At 41.2% G+C, this 22,162-nt stretch overlaps 1 protein-coding gene across 3 annotated transcripts in view; it reads left to right on the top strand.

Annotated features, from left to right (window-relative positions):
* Window positions 1-22,162, top strand: part of Tenm4 (teneurin transmembrane protein 4) — a 1,383,002-nt gene that overhangs the window by 778,242 nt on the left and 582,598 nt on the right. For all 3 annotated transcript variants that reach the window (XM_058578572.1, XM_058578574.1, XM_058578573.1), the window contains one exon: window positions 8,321-8,376. The gene's annotated coding sequence lies outside the window, so the exon portion shown is untranslated. The remainder of the gene's footprint in view (window positions 1-8,320; window positions 8,377-22,162) is intronic.

Below are 22,162 nucleotides of genomic sequence, written 5' to 3'. Positions count from 1 at the left end.
ATGGTCCTTGGGAAGCACCCATCCTTACTCAGACATATGGTGGCAATATGACCAGCTTCACTTATATCAAGAAATATATAATCAGCTGAAATCAGCTACTGCACCTGAAGAGCAGATATATAGAGCTCAAGAAGCATCTCTGAGCCTCAGGTTTTCCAGAACCTCTTGAGCAGAGGGAGCAGAGACTTCCAGAAAGGAGACTAGCTTGTACTCTCTCCTTCCCTGCTTTATTGAGTCCCAGAGCCCTGCCCTTGCAGGTGTTGACCCACTCAGGTCAACCATTGCATACAATGGGTAAGCCAGTGGAAGCCTCAGCCCCAGTTCGTGCCCCGTGAGACCAGATAAAGGTAAAGAAATGGTGGATCTACAGCACAACTTGCTCTTTGCCTTCCATCCCAGAGACCCTCTAAGAAAGGGAGCAGGGGGAGTGAGGACCTAAGTGGAGGCAGACATCCAGGGTTAAAAAAAATACAAGCAATTTAGTTTCACTAAATTCAGTGACTGAATGCAATGTTGAGGACAGATTTCACTTTGGGGCAGGGCAAAGAGGCAGCTGGTGAAGCGCTGAGCCTCTCTGACATATAATCCACTTTTCTTCCTTTCAATTCAGCAAAATAACCTAAGAGAAAATATTCATAAATATACATATGATCTATAGAAGGCAAAATCATCAAAGCAATAATGCTAGAAATGCAAATTTATTTTTTATTTTTAAATGTTAGGAGAGAAGCTGGTGGATTTGATGTAATTACTATATAACTTGACTTAAAGTAAATTCACTGAAGAGACACTTGTTGAAGATGGATAAAACAGGGTGGATAGAGGAGGGAGCTACAGAAAGGACAAAGGCATGGACCTCACTTTTGAAATGCCTCAACTCTGGTGAGCTTGTGGTTGCCAAAGCCAGGGATTTGAATTTTGTTCCTGGAAGGAGATATGACAGTCATTCGTGATTAGGTCAGAGCCTGGCATATGAAAAACAGGTCTGATTTGTCACCTCATATGCTTTCTGAATAAAGACCCACATTAATTTCTTACTAAAACTTAGAGTTGATTGCTTGGTCCTTAGAATAGATCGGTTGTTTACCTTTTGTTTTTCCTTTGAGAAAGAAAGCAATTCAGTGAGCATTTGTTGAGTGCTTGGCAAATGTGCTAGGTACCATGGCAAGCTCTAAGGAGAGAATGCTGGACCAGGGAGACCTGTCTCTGTCCTCATGGACCTTTCAGTCTGCCACATATTAAATGAACCACACCAAGCAGCATTCCATCACAGTGTGTGTCCTGCAAAGAAAAGACCTGTACATAGTTAGGGGAACTTACTTAGTCTGGGAGTTTGGGGTTTCTCTGGGGTGATGGTGTTTAAGCAGACAGTCCTAAAGAATGGACTTGGGTTAGCAGGCAAAGAGCAGAGCATACGACCTTTAGGACAGAAGGGAATGGCGCTAGGGAAGGCTGTGACCTATTTGAAGACCTGAAAGGAATCCAGTATAGCTCAAGCTTAGAGACTAAGGTGGGATGAATGGATTAGCAACCCAGGAAGTACAGAACCCAGGTTCTAGAAGCAGCCTTGTAAGGCACAAGGTCACACTTTATCTTTATTGGATTAGGAAGCTTTCAAAGGATTTTTGGCAGGGGAGATAATCCAACTTGCATTTATATATATAAAAAATCCCTCTGACTTTGATGGTGAGAGAATTAGAGTGGAGAATTAGGGAGACCAGGTAGACGGGGACTGCCCAAGTCCAGGTGAGAGATAGTGATGGCTTGCTTGCATGAGGGTAATGGAGCTGGAGAGGAAGAAAAAATACAGTGATTTAAGGTGTCTTTGGAGGTACAGCTGTTAGGACTTAGTGATTGGTTGTGGTAGTGACATGCAGGGACATGTCAAGACAGGAGCTCAGGTTTCTAGTGAAAGTAATTAAGAGACAGTGGTGCCCTTCCTGTGACTGAACATGCTGGAAAAAGGTTAAAATAACAACTATAACAACAAGCAAAAGACAAATGATGAATTCTTTTGTACCAACAAGAGACTAACATTGTATGTAGAAATGGATTCAGGATAAAAAACTTGAAATTCCCAACAGAAGTGCAGTTGCCAAGACATGTAGAAAAAGATGTTTAACTACATTTAAGAGAGGCAGATTAAAATATCAAAGCACCATTTACCTATCACATTGATAGAGGATTTTTTTTTAGTAAAGCATACTAATGCCTAATATTGATGAAAACCAGAATTGGCATTCACATATATTGCTGGTAGAAATTAAATGTGGTGTAGGGTTTTTTTTGTTTGTTTGTTTTTGCAGGGGAGGGTAGTTATAAATTGTTCAAAATGTTAAGCAATATAGTTTAAGTACATATTCAAACAACCTTGCAAGAAATGTGTACAAAGTATCAAAGTATTTACACTATGAAAAAATTTGGAAACAATCTCTACATCTGTAAGTAGGAGGTTATTTATGTATCTATATATCCATTTTTTTTGGTACTAGGGATTGAACTCAGGGTCACTCAACCACTGAGCCACATCCCCAGCCTTATTTTGCACTTTATTTATTTATTTATTTTTGTTTGTTTTTATAAATGTAATACAATTTTTAGTAATTAAAGAAAAAATGATTTTCATGAAAACTTCAAAATGTCACCAAGCTCTTAGCTTGATTTTTAATTTTTTTTTGTTTTAGATATACATGACAGTAGACTGCATTTATGCACTTTGATATATCATACATAAATGGGATATAATTTCTCATTTTTCTGATTATATATATAGAATCACATTGGACATGTAGTTATATACGTATATAAGGTAATAATGTCTGTTTCTTTCTACTATCCTTCCTATCCCCATATTCCCTCCTCTACCTTCAGTCCCCTCTACCTAATATAAAGCATCTCTATTTTTCCCTCGCTCATTGTTGTGAATTAGTAATCTCATATCAGAGAAAACATCTGGCGTTAGCTTATTTAGCTTAGAATGATATTCTCTAACTCCATCCATTTACCAGCAAACACCATAATTTCATTCTTCTTTAAAGCTGAGAAATATTTCATCACCTACACAGATCACATTTTCTTCATCCATTCATCTATTGAAGGGCACCTAGGTTGGTTCCATAGTTTAGCTATTGTGAATTGAGTTGCTATAAACATTGATGTGGCTGCATCACTATAGTATGCTGATTTTAAGTCCTTTGAGTATAAATCAAGGAGTGGGATAGCTGAGTCAAATGGTGGTTCCATTCCAAGTTTTCTGAGGAATCTCCATACTGCTTTTCATAGTGATTGTACCAATTTGCAGTCCCACCAACAACATATGAGTGTACCTTTTTCCCTACATCCTTGCCAACTTTATTGTTGCCTGTATTCTTGATAATTGCTATTCTGACTGGAGTGAGATGAAATCTCAGAGTAGTTTTGAATTTCATTTCTCTAATTGCTAGATATGTTGAACATTTTTTCATATATTTGTTGGTTGATTATATATCTTCTTCTGAGAAGTGTCTGTTCAGTTCCTTAGCCCATTTATTGACTGGATTATTTATTTATTATTATTATTATTTGGTGTTAAAGTTTTTGAGTTCTTTATATATCCTAGAGATTAATACTTTATCTGAAGTGCATGTAATAAAGATTTTCTCCCATTCTGTAGCTCTCTTTTCACATTATTGTTTCTTTTGCTCAGAAGAAGCTGTTTAGTTTGAATCCATCCCATTTATTGATTCTTTATTTTACTTCTTGTGTTTTAAGGGTCTTGTTAAGGAAATCAGAACCTAAGCTAACAGGGTGAAGATTTGGGCCTACTTTTTCTTCTAGTAGGCACAGGGTCTCTGTTATAGTGCTTAAGTCTTTGATCCACTTTGAGTTGAGTTTCATGCAGGGTTAGAGATAGAGGTTTAATTTCATTTTGTTACATGTGGCTTTCCATTTTTCTCAGCACCATTTGTTGAATAGGCTATCTTTTCTCCAGTGAGTGTTTTTGGCATCTTTGTCTAGTATGAGATAACTATAATTGTGTGTATTTGTTTCTGTGTCTTTCATTCTGTACCATTGGTCTACATGTCTGTTTTGATACCAATACCATGCTGTTTTTGTTACTATAGCTCTGTAGTATAATTTAAATTCCGGTATTGTGGTGCCTCCTGCTTCATTTTTCTTGCTAAGGATGGCTTATTCTGGTTCTCTTATTGTATAAATGAATTTCATGATTGCTTTTTCTAGTTGTATGAAGAATGTCGTTGGGATTTTAGTGGGATTGTGTTAAAACTGTATAATGCTTTTGGTAGAATGCCCATTTTGACAATACTAATTCTGCCTATCTAGGAGCACGGGAGGTTCTTTCATCTTGTAAGGTTTTTTCCAATTTCTTTCTTTAGTTTTGTAGTTTTCATTGTAGAGGACTTTCACTTCTTCTGTTAGATTTGTTACATTGATTCCCAAGTCCCCCCCACCCCCTCTGAGGCTATTGTGAATGGGGTAGTTTCCTAATTTCTCTTTCAGTGGATTCATCACTGACGTATAGAAATGTATTTGATTTATGGGTATTGATTTTATATCCTGCTACTTTACTAAATTCATTTATTAGTTTTAGAAGTTTTCTGGTGGAATTTTTTGGATCTTCTAAATATAGAATCATGTCATTGGCAAATAGTGATAGTTTGAATTCTTCTTTACATATTTGTATCCCTTTAATTTCTTTCTTCTAATTGCTCTGGTTAGAGTTTCAAGGACGATGTTGAATAAAAGTGGTGAAAGAGGACATCCTTGTCTTGTTTCAGTTTTTGGAGAGAATGCTTTCAATTTTTCTCTGTTTAGAATTATGCTGGCCTTGTATTTAGCATATATAGCTTTTATGATGTTGAGGTGTATGTTCCTACTATCCCTAGTATTTCTAGTGTTTTGAACATGAAGAGGTGCGGTTTTTTTAAAAATGCTTTTTCTGCATCTATTGAGATGATCATATGGTTCTTGTTTTTAAGTCTATTGATAAGATGAATTGTGTTTATTGATTTCCATATGTTGAACCAACCCTGCATTACTGGAATGAACTCCACTTGATTGTGGTGCACTATCTTTTCAGTAAGTTTTTGTATGTGATTTGCCAGAATTGTAATGAGAATTTTTGCATCTATGTTCATCAGGGATTCTGAAGTTTTCTTTCCTTTATGTGCCTTTGTCTGGTTTTGGTATCAGGGTGATATTAGCCTCATAGAATGAATTTGGAAGTGTTTCCTCCTCAACTATTTCATGGAATACTTTGAGGAGTACTGGTGTTAATTCTTCTAAAGGTCTTATAGAAATTGGTTGAGAATCCATTGGGTCCTGGGCTTTTCTTTGTTAGTAGGATTTTTATGGAATTTTCTATTTAATTACTTGAAATTGATCTGTTTAAATTGGGTAGGTCTTTCAGTTTGGGTAGGTCATATGTCTCTAGAAATTTGTTGATGTCTTTGATATTTTCTATTTTATTGTTGTATAGATTTTTCAAAATAGGTTCTAATTATCTTCTTATTCAGATGTGTTCATTGTGATCTTTCCTTAGACAGGGTCTCAATGAATTGCTTAGTGCCTCACTTTTGCTGAGGATGGCTTTGAACTTGCCATACTCCTGCCTCAGCTCCAGAGCCTCTGGGATTACAGGCATGCGCAACTGAGCCTGGCTATATAACCATTTTTAAGTATGCTATTTTACTAGGTGAAAAAATAGATTATGTGAGACTCAATGGCACAAGTCTATAATTCCAGCAACTCAAGAGGGTAAGGCAGGAAGATCACAAGTTCAAAGCCAGCCTTGGCAACTCAGAGAGACCTTATATCAAAATAAAATAAAACAGCTGGGAATGTATCTCAGTGGTGCTAGAGTGCTTACCTAGCATACATGAGACCCTGACTTCAATCCTCAGTGCTGGAAAAAAAAAAGAGTTATTATAATGAGTTTGTTTAATATGATCCTATTTTGTAGAGTATCTGAATGTGAATGTGACTTGTGTGAATGTCCATGTGTCTTCTTACAAAAAGATTTAGGAGAAAATATATATATATAAAAGGTATTGCTAGTGGTCAGTGAGATTTAACTGTATTTAGTATATTTGGATAAATAGAAAAAATAATAGTTTAAAAAGAGAAAACGATATATAACTGCAATGTAACAGAGACAGTCATAAGTGAATGACTAGTTCTAGCTCAGATTTGTGAGAGAAGGCTTCATGGACAAGGTGTCCTTGGCTTGGGAAGGGATAATCAGAGTTGTTTGTTTTCCTGTTTCTGCCCAGCTTGGATCTCCTCTTCCATGTAGAAATAAGAAACTTTATGATGAAGGTCTAGGCCATTTCTATAGACCTTTCAGCCTGTTTTCTTGCTGGTCATAAAATATTTATGTCAATTAATTTTAAACCAGATGACAGGAAGTGGAAGTTTAGAGCTGCCCAAAGCTCACTCCACCACAGCTTCGATCAGTGACCAGCACAATCCCTTTGCCACTCTTTTGCTCATCCCTTGACAGTTGGGATTTCATCCTCATTTGCAGTGGTGGTGGCATTCCTGGGTGTTAGATTACCAGCACTTTCCATTTCCTTGGTTACTATCTTGGATCTTTGAACAAAGAATCACTTTCAGTTCACATTTTTCTAAACTTGGTTTTAGAAATTATGCAGCTTCTTACCCAAGGGCCCTTTGTGGGATCTTAAATAAGTACTGATACAATCTAGTCCCTTTTTGGAGAAGCTGACAGTGTAACAGAACTGGATGACCCTGCCTTGATTTGGAAATAAAACTTAATTAGTGGTCAGATACGAAAGAAATGCAAATTTGGAATTTGAGGACTGGCATGAGCGCTGGGTTAACAGGGCAAGTCCTGGTTCCTTCTGTAAGGAGCTGTGTGACTTTGGACATATCTTAAGGTGTTTTTGTTGTTTCATTTTAAAATATGACAAAATGAGGTTCTGAGGTCACAGTAAAGTGAGGGAACTTACACCAGCCTCCCCCCCAAAATGTAATGGGGGCATTGAGGGGGGCGGTGGGCAAAGTGGATGAGCATTTTAAATGTCAAGAGTTATCTATTATAAGAAGAATTAGAAAAAGGTATATAAACAGCACCTCAAACCTGTGACTTCATGGATATTTGTATGTAGAATGGTTATAAGTATAAACTGAGTTGTTAGCATCCCCTTTGTATCTACAGAATCCATTTTCAGTTGCAAGACTACCTTTCACTAGGCATGGGTGGTGAGGGGCACAAGAAAGGAGCTGTAGAAATTTTTAAAAATAATAAAATCCCTTAAAAATAAAGTTAAACAAGAATACGTGAATTGCTTTGGAAAAGTTAATGATAGTAGAGGCAACCCATGGATATGGTAAAAAATGTGATGTTGGTGCCCAAATTACTGCATCAAGCCTTGGATGGATCACTAAGCCTTATTGAGCTACAGTTTTCTCAGCTGTAAAAATCTCCCAGGGTGTTTTTGAGGATCATGAGATAATGTCTGCAGATATTATCAGCTCAATAGCTGTCACTTAGTAGGGACTCAAATGTATGAGTTTCCTTTTCTTTCCGTAGTCTCTTTTTTTTTTTTTAAGTTAAAATAATATCTGTGATAGGCTGGTCAGTTTTCTTATTTTCCAGATGAGGTAGCAGATCCCAACTGGGGAAGGACAGTCCAAGGGCTGAGTTCGCTTGCTCTTCACTCCGCCAGGCTCAGGTGTAGCCAGTGAGGGCAGAGATCACACCTCAGACCCAAAGAGCTTGGGGAAACTGACCAAGCTGAGAGAACGAAATAAAGCAACCAAGGCAACAGTCCTGCTCTAACACCAGGAGCCAGAGAGGGAGAATCACAATCTGCTGGGCACTGAGTACTTTTAAATTGTATGGATGTGTATAGCCCCTGCTCTGAAAAGAGCTGAACTCCATGTATAAAAGAAAATAAGTTTGGAAAAGTATCCCAGAATGTTGGAAGGAAGTATGTTGAGGTTGCAGCCCTTTTCTTTGCTCTATTTCTTCTTGTTTCTTAGTAGCCTTTCACAGATTAACATCTATGAAAAATAAACATAAGTGCCCAAATGATGGGAAGGCTGAATTTTCTGTCCTGGGAGTTGGGCACCATTGGCATCTGGGCTTGCAACATAACTATTAATTACCATGCTTAATTTTTTATGATCACACTTCATTTTCTGAATAGTTCCCTTGCAACCCGTGACCATTGGCAATTTCCTCTGTTCCATGGGATCATGGAGAGTTGGTAGCCAACATTAGGTATAAAACCAGTGATGCATTTTAGTCCAGAGGACTCAAGGGATTAATTGTGATTGTCTTCTTGTTTTGCAGATGGAAATTTTGAGAATCAGAGAGGGCTGGTGATCTCTCAGACGCTTGGTCAGTAGGTAAGTGATGATAAAAGACAGTCTGAAACAAAATATGTTTCTAGGCTCTATGACTTAACCTCCGCCAGACCCAGTGGCTCCTGTTTTGTGACTTTTCTATTTTGCACAATTCAAGTAAGGAATAAGATGAGCTGGTTTGAGGCCTTTGCAACATCGTGTGCACTTGTTTCTGGTTGTTCCCTTCGTGGAGTTGGAATGAATGTTGAAGTCGAGTTTGTGAAGACCTCCTGGGCACTGCCTGACCTGTAATGGGACTTTTCCTGAGAATGGTAGACCCATTAGATTCTGGCCTGCACTGTGGCTGGTGTGACACTCACTGACTGTCCCTGCAACAGACCTGAGTGTTTGATGAATGTAGCACTGATCCAAGGGGTTAGAGGGTATTGACCTCAGCCCCACAATGACCCGCTCTGTGACCTTCAGTACACAACTTCACGCAAGGTTGCCTTCATTTTGCCTGCCTTCTTCCCAACTGTTTTACTACAGAAAATTTGGTGCTAGTCTCTGTGCCAGGTACTAAAGATGACAAGCTAAATACAGCATAGATTTTGCCCTTGAGGAGCTCACGGCCCAATGGATGAGCTCCTCCTTCCCTTGATAGTTTCTCATCACGAGAATTTCTCATATCTGCTTTGGAGTTTGTAGTTGGTGGAGTGCTTTGTGACCTTCACAAAACTATGTAAGATAGAAATAAGTTGTGACTTCCATCCACAGAGGAGAGACCCGTGGCTCAGGTTGGCCAAGGCTATCCAGGGAGTAGGACTCAGAGCTGGACTCCAGATCCTTGCTAACTTCAAGGTTGGTTTCTAATCCCAGCAAAAGGTACCCCCTGACAGTTTTAGCATGTGTGTGGGTATTGCTGTGCCCTAACCCTCGGCAGCAGGGATGAGGTTGGGGAGATAGGCTCTTGGATGGAGCCCACGTTGATGCGGGAATAATTTTCTGCACGTAGTTCTTTCCTGTGTCTAGCTGATAGGTGCAGAAGCAATGCTTTTCCTCCCTGGCAATGAAAGCAGCCAACGGCTCTGGGTGAGCTGGTAACCAGAGGGAAATCTGCCCAGGGCCAGGGTTGCCTCCTCCAAGTGACAGGGACTTAGCATATCAGAGAGAATCTGGCAAGGTCGGGGAGGATACAGCCCCCTTCTTGTGCGGTGACACTGCCGAAGGCTGCTGCTTCCCACCAAAGCTTAATGATCCTGGACTAAAGAAAGCTGGTAGCTTCGGCCTTTGCGGAGCTGCCTTGCCTCAGGCGCAGCGTGAAGAATGATAGGGATCAGAGGCTGTGCTGTTTGTTTATGTGGAGGACAACTCCTTGTGGAGGAAGTTCTTGGATTGCCTCAAAGTCTGGAATTTCAAAGGGTGCAGGACTAACCTCCGGGACTAGACATGCTTTTTCTATTTTGCAGTTTGTGTGTGTGCAGGGAATGGTGGCATCCTTGAGGTAGATATGCCTGGAGTGTGGGAATGTAAAGGATGGCAGGATTTGTGGGCAATGTGTGAGTTTGTCGGGATGGGGTGTGTGTGTGTGTGTATGTGTGTGTGTGTGTATGAGAGAGAGAGAGAGAGAGAGAGAGAGAGAGAGAGAGATCCCTAGGAAGCAATTCTTATGGGAAAAAAAATAAAACTTGCTAGTATTATTTTTCAGCAGGACCCCAAAATGGGCTTTAAATAAGTCTCATTAAACTCTTTCATGACTAGGGGAGGCTGGCCCTTCTTTCACTCTGGCTGGGATCATCCAGTTCTCCCTGGCCATCTTCTTTGGGGTCAGATAACAATGCCGGTTATTTGTTTTCATCTCTCCAAAGCCCTTCCCCCTCCCTGCCCTCCACAGCCCCCACTCCCACCCCAGTGCTGTGTGATCTCTCTGCCTGGACCTCAACAGGGACAGGGCTGGTGTTGGGACTGACAGATGATAGCTGCTGGAGTGCCCTGTGTCTCTCATTGTCCCAGCAGAGAACTTCAAGGTCTTTGTGCAGGAGGTACACTGAGCTGGGAGTTCCGGGCCACCTTCCTTTCCCTGAGGGTCACTTATGGCTACAGATGCTCGGCAGGACTGTGTGTGTGCAAACCCTTTCCTTCAAGGGTTCAGTTTCCTCTTGTCCGACATGGGAAGAGGTGAAGTCCTGTTGAAAGGCAGGTTTCACCCTAGACTGCAAGCAATCTGCCAGGTCTCCTGAACAGAGCCATTTCCCAGAGTGATTATCTTTCCTGAGCTGAGAGCCAGGTGCTCTGCAACAGGAAGCCAGGCAGGCTTAGCAACAGACTTATCAGGCCACGCTACAAGAATGTTCCTTCGTGTAAACAGGTCTGGGTCTGTTCCTCTCTGTTCCTCTCTCTGCATTGGCTCAGCTCTGAGGCTGGTGCATCGTGATTCGCAGGGCTCCTTCGCAGTGGTAAAGCACTCCCTGAGGTGTGCAGCTCTTCTGCATCATTCTTGTTCCTCCCCACACAGAGCTGCAAGTGGCTGAGTGTGTAGAAAGGACAGTCAGTGTTTGTGGTCACCACAAAGAAGCCACTGGCTCAGGGTGGGCAGCGGACAATTGCCCCCCTGGGGTGCTCATGACTTGTATAATAAGCAGGCCTTCATCTGAGTCCCAGTTTGGCCTTTATTGAACCAATCGACTCAACATTTTGCTCCGGTCATTGCAACCTATTGTTAAAGATGTGTCATGCGTACTGCTGTCTAGTCAAGGGTGAGTGGAAATTCACCACCATCCTGCGACCATTCTACTTGCCAAATTACCTGTCTCAGAGCTGCTGCAGCTGCCTAGGAGATGAGGTGTCTTTCCTGAATTCACAGAGGCAATAAAGGGATTAGTGGGGGCCATGACTCTTTCAGCCTCAGTTTCTTCATTTCTTAGGTATAGGTTGTAGGATTGATTAATGATAATCCACCACACATGGGAAAAGACTGATACACAACAGCAGTAATCATAGTAGTAATGATGACAGTAATGATAATGCATTATTTTGTGGTACTGTATATTTCTTAAGGTTCTTTTATATTTGATTCTCTCAGCAACCCTGCATTAAAGGCAGGATTAGGATTACTCTCTCAATTAGACAGATGAGGAAATTGGGGCAAAGAGAAATGTGATGTGAAGTCCTGGTCTGGAGTCAGCATAAGCCATCGTGGCCACAGTGTGGTCTTGGGGAAATGCTGGCTTGGGGATGCCTGGTAGAACCAGAGCATCCAGCCTGGTTGGAGCAGGAAGTACTTCCTCCCCAGACCCTTCTGCCTTTTATCCACCTTGGTCCTGAAGAGCCTGCTGTTTGGAACATTCTGCTTGGTTCTTGTCAGCAACTGCACCCTAGTGGTCATTCTCAAGTCATCGTGGCTACAGTCTTTGGCTCGAATTGGCTCTAAACCAGAAAAGCCACCTGGCATCAATCCTGTCACATGCCCCAGGTGAACCTGTTGCCTGACTTCAAAACTTCCTAGACAGATTCTCCAGGGGTGGGAGAAAGCAGCCACCCAATATCTGCCTTCTATGTGCTCTTAGTCACTGCTCAAAAATGCTCATTCAAACCCTCTGATCAATAGACACTTAGTAAGCAACTGCATGTGCAAGGTACTCTGGGGATAGGTACATATTTTTTTCTAACTTTTATCTTTTTCACAATAACTAAGTTTCAAAGAAGTTAGTTAACATGTCCAAGATTACATAATAATTTAATAAAATGCTGGGATTTGAACCCAGATTCTAGGACTAGAAAGCTTACGCTTTGATTTAAATAAAGCATGTAACACAGAGTGGCTAGCAAGAAACAGTGGTCATTTATTAGTGAGAGTTCTTTTTAAAAATAATCATTAACAAAGCACTTACCATACTACATTCTAATTGTTGATTCTTTGTGGTTCTCTTCCACTGGACCATGCAGTTCCTGAGGGTAGAAACTAGCAGATCCAGCTCCTAGCAAGGTATATGGTTTATAGCAACTGATCAATAAATGTTTGAATGGTTAACAATATTAATAATGAGTGAACTATTGACTACATGCTAGGCATAGTGCTAAGTGCTTTATGTTTAGTTTTAACTTTGGGATTCTGAGAACTATTCTGAGAACTGTAAGGTTAGGGAATTTCATCATTTTGTGAACATCATCAGATATATTTACACAAACCAGGTGGTCTCAGTCAATCACTCTATGTGGCCTCTTGATGCAATCAAGGGACATAGTAATCATGAGATGCATGAAGCTGCTGCTGGCATGACACAGCATGCTGTTTTATGGTAAACTGATCTCTTGTAAGTATTACATTCTAAAATCATGTTAAAATACAGTATAATAAATACATAAACCAGTAACCTCATTGCTTATTATCATGACAAAATATCATGTGCTCTACGTACTTGTATGTGCTGCACTTTATATGACTGGCCGTGAAGTATAGATTTTTCTATACCAACGTCATCATAAATATGTGGGTAATGCATCATGCTATGATGTGATAATATTTACGTCAGTAGACCGTAATAACTTTTCATTTTCTATGTGACCACTGTCATATGTAGTCTGTCATTGATAAAAAAAAATCCTTATGTGATGCATGATTATATAATTTTGCTTAATTTTTACAGCAACCCTATAGGATACATACTATTATTTTATACTAAAGAAAAGGTGTTGGAAGATTTTTGAGTTACTTTACCAGGTTGCATGGCTGGCTGAAGTGGCAGGACTGGGAGGGAATCTGGGCTAACTGATATAAGATTTGGCACTCAGTGGATATCCTGTGTCGTTCAGATGCACTAGTCTCCCCAGTTGTCCCCATGTACTTCATAGCCACAGCTGATTCTCATGGCTCCTTCCGTAAATTCCTGTGAAGCTGTCACTCAAATGCAGGGCCTGCTAATCTTGAGCTGTATGAGGTTTCCATGGAGAAGAGATAAAGCTAGTGAAGGCTGGAGATTCATAATCATATATGAAAAACAGAATGAAAATCCACTAACAAAACTAATGGGAAAGGGATGTCTTTCCCCGGTAGTAGATTCGATTTGTAAGATACAAGTGGGGGCAAGGTCAACGTCAAGAGGCACAATCTTTTGAGTTCCGTGAACAGTGGGGAAATATTTCAGCAGCATTCTCTGGTGTAACTTTTGGTTTGGCAAGTCCACCACAGCAAACTCATTGGTGGGTGAGACTGAATGAAAGGGAAAGAACAGTCTTGGTGCATTGCTCTCAGGGGAGGGCCTTTACTTCTAGTACCTTCCCACTGGACCTCATGGACCAATGACTTGTTTCATCATGTGGAGCTTCATCTTATGCAAGCCTAAGAAATGGTACTCTAGTTTCCATGCCACAAATAATTGACCCCTTGTGACTTTGTCCAAAAGGTAGCAGGAGCATATGCTTTCTGTGAAAGTAAAGCAGCAGACAGGTAGATCCAGCTGGGAAAGAGAGGGGCTAGGAGTGGCTCTGGGGGCTACCTAGACAGAACAAGGATTCCGATGGACTTTCTGACAGGCCAGAGCTCATGTTGCATGATTCCAGGCAACATGCTGAATCCTGGGGACCGCAGTAAGGAGCGCTGGTGCCACCGTCTATAAGCACAAGCACCTATCTTGTGAGACTGCAAATGAGCACTCCTGCCAAAGGGAAAGGTAAGCAGAGTAACTTTCTGACAGTCTATCAGTTGGAGCCTCATAGGCACGTCTTTAGGTAGAATCAGGGCTTTGCTGTTTTGGAGGCTAGTCCTGTGCACCCAGGGCGGGTGATGTTGCTAGGTCTTGAAGTTGGACCTGGAAGGTACTTACTCTTTTCTGTACTCCAATGGCTTTTGAACTATGCTCTGCAGAGCCCAGGGGGTTTAGGGAATCCTCTCTGGGACTTCCATATGAGATAAGCAGACAATTCTCTGTTGACTCCTGTCCCTCCAATCTGTGGCTCCTCTTCTGTTTGCAAACTGGGCTTCCTTGCTGCCAAGGCAAAGGTTCAGCCAGGATGCACCCTGGGGCCCTGCTGTTTGCAGCTGATGTTCATTTTCACTGCAGTGTCTGATCTGATTGGTCACTGCCTGTGCCTATCAGTTGTTCAATATTTTGAATTTTACTACTCCCTTCAAGCCTTCCTTTGTGCAACAGAGGCATGGCCCTGTACTAGCTGCATCCTAAAGTAGTACCATCGGCAAGGGTCCAACCTTGAAGCCACTGCTGCACAGAGCAATGGTCGCATTATCTTTGAGAAGTGCTTATCAGTCCATCTTGGGGCCACAAAGTCACTGTTCATGTGGAGGTTGGTGACTTGTCTATTCCACCCCTCCCCCTATTAAAGCAAAAGCTGGATTTGGTTGCAGTGGCAGATCTGGGAACCTGAATCGGTCTTTGCTCTCTCAGCCTCTGTGTGTCTCTTTAGCAAGCAGGTAGCACCACGGTTTATCACCTGCATGTGAACTTGACTCCCAGACTCACTCGGCTGTGCTGTTGAGAACAGTCTTCTCAAATGAGCAGGAAATGCCAGCTTCTCTGGCAGAATTATACACTGGCATCTCCCACTCTGTCTAGAAAGAAAGAAAAAGAGAGAGAGAGGGGTGGGGGGCGCGCAAAAGGAATAGCAGAGGAGATGTTATATAAAGGAAAGTAATGCACTTGTCACTCAGGCAGGCCAGGATTTATGTCCAAGCTTTGTTCCTCATTAAGCCATTTGACCCTAGAGAATTGGTTCAATCTCTTGGCCTCAGTTTCTTGGTCTATAAAATGGGAATGATGATAAAATGGCATTTATTATTTACCATGTACCTGGCAGAATTTTAAGCATTTAGATGATAATCTCTACATTTAGATAATAATCTCTACTAGATAGCATTATTCTCTCTCCGTCCTACAGATTGGGAAATTGAGGAACAGAATGACTGACTTTTCTAGGTTAACACAAATGGTAGAACAGACCTCAAATCTAGATGGTTTGGCTAAAAAGACCACACTCCAAACCTCTGTACTTCTCCAGCTCTATCTTGGTGCTGTGTAAGGACTGAGTAGTCCCCCAGGCACATGTCTGGGTCAGTGACTAGAGCTAAGCACACATTCCCTATAGCTGATTCTGTCTGCTTGTTGTGCATTTGGCAGAAATAGAAAAAAAAAATCTTATTCACTGAGTGCTTTCTATGTGTTTGCACCTATCATTTCTTTTAAATGGCAGTTTTCCTTTTTAGTTTTGGGAGGGGAGAATGGGATAAGCAGCCTTCTGAGTAGTGAGCTCCCCATCAATGAAATGCTCTAAACAGGAATAGGATGGCCACTTGTCCAGGTTGTAGCAGGGATTTGGGCATTGGATTGTTAGATCATCTCCTGAATTCCACGATGCTCTTCAGTGCTCAATGCAGGATGCAAGCACTACCAAGATCCCACAGGGCCCCACAACAGTAAAAATAGAGGATGGGAGAAGACCCTTGAACTAATTCTTATGTTTCAGTGTTCTCTAGAAATACTGCACTGATTTCTGAGAGAGTAGCAGAGGCCAGTGAAGCAGTTTCTGACTGTGGCTGCAATCTGTATAACTGTCTGCCAAGAAACCTAGCTACCGGTCTACATTCTGCAATGAGTTTGCTGTGTTATTTAGAAAATCATTTAACCTCTCTGTACCTTTTATCCAAAAGAAATGACAATACCCTCAAAGAGTCACCGTGTCTACAATACTTACACATGAGTTGAAAGCATCTTGCCAGTGAGTGTCATTAACATGTATTTCTTCTCATCCTGCTGACACCTTTGCTCTATAATGATTCCTAAAAGTGAGCTGTGGATAAAGGCTAACTATCTCTCTTAGGGTTACAGGGGGAAAGGAGGAGTGATTGAAATGAGAGGAATGGAGCCAACCTAGCCTTTATAGACTGGAGAGCCTCCAAGTCTAAAGCAAAACCTCACCTCTGACATAGGCAAAAGAGAAGGAAGGATAAGAACTTTGAGTTTCCTTGCTGCCAAGTTAAAAAGAGAAGACTAATGGACTATGTGTTTATCTCATTGGCTAATGGTGAGTCTTCATTGAAGAGTAAGTAAGCACAGATGACAAGCTATTAGCTAGGCAGAGAGGGGATAGCTTGTGCAAGAATGTAAATACATAATGTATTAGGTGGAGTTCTCCAGGGCCAGACTTTGGGACAGAGATTTGCATGCAGAAAGTTAATCAGTATGCGCTCTTAGGACCAACACCTATAAGGGGGCAAGGGAAGCAGGATTGGGTGGAGGGAAGAGTTGAGCTATAGTAGAGTCACAACAAGGACTTCCGCTGGCCCCGCTGGATCACTGGAGCTGGGATGACCCTTCACAAACCCCATACTAAGTCAAGGGCAGTTGGCTTTACTGCCCACTGCAGTGACAGCTGTGCACTGCCGCCAGGTGACAACTCTCTTGGACTAAGGGTCATTCCTGGAGAGGGACTCTATTGAGAGCGGTCAGCAGCCAACAGCAACAGCCCCCAAATTGGAGGAGTGAGTGCCTGACTCCCCAAGGGGAAACCGGCTGTAACATGACAGCATCCATCTCACATGGCCCACAGGCTGCAGGTCTTTCCCTCCTCCCCACTGCAGATACCGCCAATTAAAACAGCCTCTTTACCTCCGCATCCAGAAGAGGTCTTGGAACATTTTCAAATGCAAGGCTCCAAATAAATGTTACCAATCAGCTGAAATTCACTTGTGATAAGGAACCCATTTGCTACTTTACCCTCTACATCTGTAGGAGACATTTATTAATGGTGTAATAATAGGTCTTCAGTGTTATGATTGAGCTTTCAAGATCGAACAGCTGGTAGACCTTAGAGAATTTCCCTGATGCGTCTACTGGAAAAAGCGATTTTCTTATATTTTCCCTTATTATGCCCTCTGACCATTTTGAGCACTAGCTTGTTTTCTTCTGTCTCTACTAAGTGCTGTTTCCCCTTGATTTATTTCTTTTTTTCCTTCTTTTCTTTTCAACATACGCTCTCTTGTCATCACACTCTCATGTCAATCATCAACAATCCTGTGATAAACCTGTCCATCTGAGTAGCTTCTGTAGCCTCCCTAACAATACATTACATCCATTTTAGCTGAAGAAGAAACTGAGACTCAGAGAGGATATCTCATCTTTGCTTCTTTTAAGAGACAAAGACAGCTTTATCTTTGGTCTATGGGTCCCTGAGTTTGTGTGCTTTCTTCTCTACCTTTGTGATGTGTGTGTTTGTTGGGGGTGGGAGTGATCTTGATGGATCTCCTTATTGAATTTTGCCTGGCTTGGATTCCTACAAGCTCCTCTTGTGAATCCGTCAGGTCATTGTGAATCACTGCAGAGTGCTCTCCCTGCCCAGGGAGGTTACAGAGTTCTGGGCACAGCCTGGCCCCTGAGCCTACAGTGTTCTGTTTCATTCAATTCTGGAGATATTCCAATGAGGGAGGCTTTAGGATCACAGGCTCACTGTCAGGAACAGTGCACTGGGACTAACACAGAAGCCAAATAATGGTCTGGTTATGGCTCTTGATAAATGAGACTGTGGTCAGATCATCTGGCCAACTACCAAAAGCTTGGCAGCATCTCTGGGGGGGGGGGCACTAGGGTCTCTCGGCAGAATGCCTATGTTCTGATCTCTCATCCTTCTCCTCCCAGAGAGATATTTTAGGTAAAAGAAGGTCTCTTGCCTTTGCCAAGGGAAGGTTCCATCAAACCCAAGATTAGTTAGGCTGTTGTTGAGGAGGACCCACTGAAGACCTAGTTCTGTGCCAGATATTAAGCTAAACGCTTTGGGACACACACACAAATCAGTGTCCCTACCACCTCACAATTTGGGCCCCTGTCTTTGTTGTGTGTGTGTGTGTGTGTGTGTGTACGCTTTAACTAGCAGACATGGGCCCCTCAGGTCTGTAATGTGTTACTTTTGGGCTCTCATGTCATGGTCTAAAGCGCCGGGGGCAGAATCAACAAACTGACCATGAGATCATTGGAGAAGTATTTATTAGACATTGGTGATCCACAGAACATAATTCCTTAAGTAATACATGAAATCCTTGTTGGATAATCTAGGGCCAAATGGGTCCAGGGGTTCCATCTGACCTGCTTTCTCACTGGACACCCAAGGGGAACAAGTTACACACTTAATAACCTCCTTCCAGCCATGAATTGGGGAGAACTGTTCATTTTCTGGCACCTCACTTCTGTACCATCTTCCTTTCTCATGGGTAGAGCCAAAATTTTCCAGAAGAAGAGGCGGCTGAGTGGAGGGGGTTTGGCCCCATGTGCTGGCTTTATCAAACCACACACTCTCTTGACCCTTCCATGACTACTTTTCTGAGTTGTAAAGCAGGGTGATCATCCTTTCCTTGCTAGCATCCTCTGAGAATTGCACGTGAGGATACATATGGAACTCCACTACTGAACAGCCATGGGTCAGCATAAGGATTTGTGGTTCTGGATTCTGTCTTTCTTCTATCAGTTTTTGTTTCCTGGTCTGGCCCCTTCACCATAAGCTCCCATCTCAAATTCAGAAATATATTTTGTCTATGCACATAGCTTTTCCAACCAGCTATTTGTAAACATCTTCACCGTGACCTTTCCCAATGAACTTGTTTTAGTTATCTATGTGTCTGTCTTCCTTTCTAAACACCAATATATTTAAAAATCTTGGTTCATTTCTATCCCCCATATACAACAGATGTTCCATAATTGTTTGAATAAATAAATGAAGATGAAGGGGGATGAGCAATATGGGCACCTGCTACATATCTTCTCTGGGTATGGAAGGCCACATACAATCCTCATAGCAGCTCTGGAAGGTTGGTGTTATGCCCATTTCTGCAAAAAGGAAACTGAGATACAGGGAGGTGGAGTCACATACCTAAGAGTACCTACCTAGTAACTAGCAGAGAAAGGAAGAACAGACTCAGGCCTCTGGACTCAAAAGCTAGGGCCCATTTTGTATACTGGGCTCTCTCTACCCCTCTCCTCTGTTCACATTATTATCGCACAAAACAACATTAATACAACAATAACGGGAAAGGAAATAAAATCACCTTCCGTCTCACTACTTTTAGCAAGTCAGCTGTTTCCATTTTTTTCCACATTCCCTACAGTCTCTTTCTTGCATATTTTTTATAGCAGCATTATTGAGATATAATTCACATGCCATAAAATTCACCCTTTTAAAGAATACAATTCCCTGTTTTGTAGAATAATTACAGAGTTGTGCAACCATCACCACTATCTAATTTTAGAACATTTCATCACCCCCCAAAGAAACTCCATCCTCACTAGCAATTGCTCCCCATTCTTTGCTCCCCCCAGCTCTGGCTACCACTAACCTACTTTCTCTATGGACTTGGCTGTTCTGAACATCTTATATAACTGGAGTCATGCAAGATGTTGCCTTTATTCTGGTTTCTTTCTTTTAGCATAATGGTTTCAAGGTTTGTTCATACTATAGCATGAATCAGTATTTTTTTTCCTCTTTCTCTCTCTTATAGACACACCCTGCATTTTTTTAATCTGTCTATCAGTTGGTGATGGACATTTGGGTTGTTTCCATTTTTTGACTACTACAAGTAATGCTGTCACGAATATTTTTGTACAATTTTTGAGTGTATATATTTTCAGCTCTTTTGGATATAGGTCTAAGAGTGATATTACTAGGTCACGTGATAACTCTATGATTAACATTTTCAGGAGCAGGCATCCTGTTTTCTTTTTTTTTTTTTAATTTATTTTTTATTGGTTGTTGAAAACATTATAAAGCTATTGACATATCATATTTCATACATTAGATTCAAGTTGGTTATGAACTCCCAATTTTACCCCAAATACAGATTGCAGAATCACATCGGTTACACATCCACATTTTTACATGATGCCCTATTAGTAACTGTTGTATTCTGCTACCTTTACTATCCTCTACTATCCCCCCTCCCTCCCCTCCCATCTTCTCTCACTACCCCATCCACTGTAATTCATTTCTCTCCTTGTTTATTTTCCCATTCCCTTCACAACCTCTTATATGTAATTTTGTATAACAATGAGGGTCTCCCTCCATTACCATGCAATTTCCCTTTCTCTCCCTTTCCATCCCACCTCATGTATCTGTTTAATGTTAATCTTTTCTTCCTGCTCTTCCTCCCTGCTCTGTTCTTAGTTGCTCTCATTATATCAAAGAAGACATTTGGTATTTGTTTTTTAGGGATTGGCTAGCTTCACTAAGCATGATCTGCTCTAGTGCCATCCATTTCCCTGCAAATTCTATGATTTTGTCATTTTTTAGTGCTGCGTAGTACTCCATGGTGTATAAATGCCACATTTTTTTATCCATTCATCTATTGAAGGGCATCTGGGTTGGTTCCACAGTCTAGCAATTGTGAATTGTGCTGCTATGAACATCGATGTAGCAGTATCCCTGTAGTACGCTCTTTTAAGGTCTTCAGGGAATAGTCCAAGAAGGGCAATAGCTGGGTCAAATGGTGGTTGTGGTTCCATTCCCAGCTTTCCCAGGAATCTCCATACTGCTTTCCAGATTGGCCGCACCAGTTTGCAGTCCCACCAGCAATGTACAAGAGTACCCTTTTCCCCACATCCTGTCCAGCACTTGTTGTTGTTTGACTTCATAATGGCTGCCAATCTTACTGGAGTGAGATGGTATCTTAGGGTGGTTTTGATTTGCATTTCTCTGACTGCTAGAGATGGTGAGCATTTTTTCATGTACTTGTTGATTGATTGTATGTCCTCCTCTGAGAAGTGTCTGTTCAGGTCTTTGGCCTATTTGTTGATTGGGTTATTTGTTTTCTTATTGTTTAATTTTTTGAGTTCTTTGTATACTCTGGATATTAGGGCTCTATCTGAAGTGTGAGGAGTAAAAATTTGTTCCCATGATGTAGGCTCCCTATTTACCTCTTTTATTGTTTCTCTTGCTGAGAGAAAACTTTTCAGTTTAAGTAAGTCCCATTTGTTGATTCTTATTATCAACTTTTGCGCTATGGGTGTCCTATTAAGGAATTTGGAGCCCGACCCTACAATATGTAGATCGGCGCCAACTTTTTCTTCTATCAGACGCAGAGTCTCTGATTTGATATCTAGGTCCTTGATCCATTTTGAGTTAACTTTTTTGCATGGCGAGAGGAGGGGATTCAGTTTCATTTTGTTGCATATGGATTTCCAGTTTTCCCAGCACCATTTGTTGAAGATGCTATCCTCCCTCCATTGCATGCTTTTAGCTCCTTTATCAAATATAAGATAGTTGTAGCTTTGTGGTTTAGTCTCTGTGTCCTCTATTCTGTACCATTGGTCCACCCTCCTGTTTTGGTACCAGTACCATGCTGTTTTTGTTACTATTGCTCTGTAATATAGTTTTAAGTCTGGTATCGCTATACTGCCTGATTCGCACTTCCTGCTTAGAATTGCTTTTGCTATTCTGGGTCTTTTATTTTTCCATATGAATTTCATGATTGCTTTATCCATTTCTACAAGAAATGCCGTTGGGATTTTGATTGGCATTGCATTAAACCTATAGAGAACTTTTGGTAATATCGCCATTTTAATGATGTTAGTTCTGCCTATCCATGAACAGGGTACATTTTTCCACCTTCTAAGATCTTCTGCTATCTCTCTTTTTAGGGTTTTGTAGTTTTCATTGTATAAATCTTTCACCTCTTTTGTTAGGTTGATTCCCAAGTATTTTATTTTTTTTGAGGATATTGTGAATGGAGTGTTTTTCCTCATTTCCGTTTCAGAGGTTTTGTCGCTGATATACAGAAATGCCTTTAATTTATGCATGTTGATTTTATATCCTGCCACTTTGCTGAATTCATTTATTAGTTCTAGTAGTTTTTTTGTAG

This window comes from Marmota monax, unplaced genomic scaffold, assembly GCF_021218885.2.
Source record: "Marmota monax isolate L192 unplaced genomic scaffold, Marmota_monax_Labrador192_F-V1.1 WCK01_AAM20220418_F8-fsc00068, whole genome shotgun sequence".
In the NCBI taxonomy this organism is placed as follows: Eukaryota; Metazoa; Chordata; class Mammalia; order Rodentia; family Sciuridae; genus Marmota; species Marmota monax.
Note: the sequence above shows the minus strand (reverse complement) of the source record. Positions and strands in the feature narration are given on the sequence as shown.